Here is a 1,963-nt window from a genome sequence, read left to right as displayed (position 1 = left end):
CCCCCCCCCCCCCCCATTCCCTCCTCTTCGATTTCTCACCAGACACAGAAGTGGGGGAGGAGGGGCGTTTGTCGTTTTGTAAAAACGTTGAAATCAGGTGTTTGCACAATTTGTGCGGCCCTTCTTGCCGCAAGTTAAATCAGGAAAGTATTGTTTTTAGAGATTGTTTTAGTAGAAAAAATAATAACCTTGTTCCATATGTTATCAACCACCTTATTCCTCCCCCTTGTCCTCCCTGCTTTTCTTTTAACTCACATCTCCTCACTCCTTTCCTCCCTTCTTTACCTTCCTCCTCACCCTCCTCCTCGACCCCTCAAGTGTTGTTAGAAAGTGCCCTTAAGCACTGGTCCCGGGTCAAGCGCTATGTAGCTCAGGATGGTTTTGGTTAGTTCAGGGAAAGCAGATCCTAGACCAGGCCTAGAGGGCAGTCTCTGGAGCCCTCCCCTTTTCCCTCTCTTCTCGACACTTTATCCCTTTCCGTCAAATGGTGCAATAGGACATATATTATTTTGGAAATGGGTGGGTTATTTTGTTTTCGGGGAAAGGCTCTGTGCCATAGGTATAAACCCAGTGCAGTCATTGAGAGGAATAAGCTGTTGTGATACTGTCTTTAACTATGGTATAAAAAACAAAACAAAAAAGAATCACACAATTGTTGTTATTGTTGAAGAGATAGAGAGTATAACTTACTAAAAGTCAAAGACAATTTTTGAATAGCACTTTTTGGCTCTTTGCTTCCTTGGTGAAGAGTGGGGGTAGTTATTATTATGAGTATCTCTTTTATTTCTCTGTATACAGTTGGATGTGTGAAAAAATATATATACCCGTATTTCCATATATGTGCATTTAGGTCTGTGTATGGGTGTGTGTGTATGTTTTGGCACATGCAGGTAGTGTGTAAACACAACCAACCTCTTGTTCTTTCTCCACACAGCAACATTATCAATAGTATATTTTTCATTGTATTCTACATTCTATATTCTACTCTAGAGACCGTATTTTTATAGTCACCATGACTATTTTGTCCGCCATCTTGACTGTTATCAAACCAAGTTGATTTAGGATATATATGAAATATATATTCAGGATATACTATATAAATATACAGTATATGAAAACACAGGTAATCAAGGACTACCAATTCACATCTCTTTGGGGTTAGGGCTGTATAAGTGTAAGTGTCCATCTGCATGCATGTGCAATCGCATGCACATGTGCACACACCCACAGACATATGTGCATACACACACATGTATGCGTGTACACTGTATGATTGTGCTTAAAAATAAACTGTCCTTACTTTGGAGAAGGAATTTTAGGATGAGCGAGGTGAGTGTTATCTCATAAGCAGGCATGTTGACCATGTGCAATATTTCTAAACAACAAAAAACTAAATATTGAAAATATTAAAGATCTAACACAATGTATTATGTCCTTGAATTTATTTCACATCCTTGAATTTTTCCAGTGTTTGTCTTATTTATCAATCAAAATACAGAAGGTGTCAAATGACTACCTGATTTATTGAAATCTCTACTTTGACTTTAATCTCTCCAAAATAGCAGCGGAGACAAGAAACAATAACTGATGTAAATCAATCCTCACTTGAGCAAATTTGTCAGGATCTACAGATGCAGCCCACCTAACCCATCAGGCAAGTCCCCAAAATCCCTGAAAGAAATAGTCTGTACCTCCCCAGCTGGCCTCTATCAAGCATGTCAGTGTTAAAGGTTTATGAGTTTCTTTTTTTACATTAATATGTGTTTCCTCCGGCCTGCCTATGGTCGTCCACTGTCTAGAAATGGTGATAGGTGTAAACCGAGCCCTAGGTATCCTGCTCTGCTTTTGAGAAAACAAACGCTCAAATGGGCAGATCTGGAATTGTACCCCTTATGAGGTCATAAGGGGCAAGATTACTGCCCCTTTCTCTGCTTTGTCTGCCCAGAGAATTTGGCCCACCCAT

The sequence above is a fragment of the Etheostoma spectabile genome, chromosome 14, assembly GCF_008692095.1.
Source record: "Etheostoma spectabile isolate EspeVRDwgs_2016 chromosome 14, UIUC_Espe_1.0, whole genome shotgun sequence".
Classification (NCBI taxonomy): Eukaryota; Metazoa; Chordata; class Actinopteri; order Perciformes; family Percidae; genus Etheostoma; species Etheostoma spectabile.
This window is presented reverse-complemented; position numbering follows the sequence as displayed.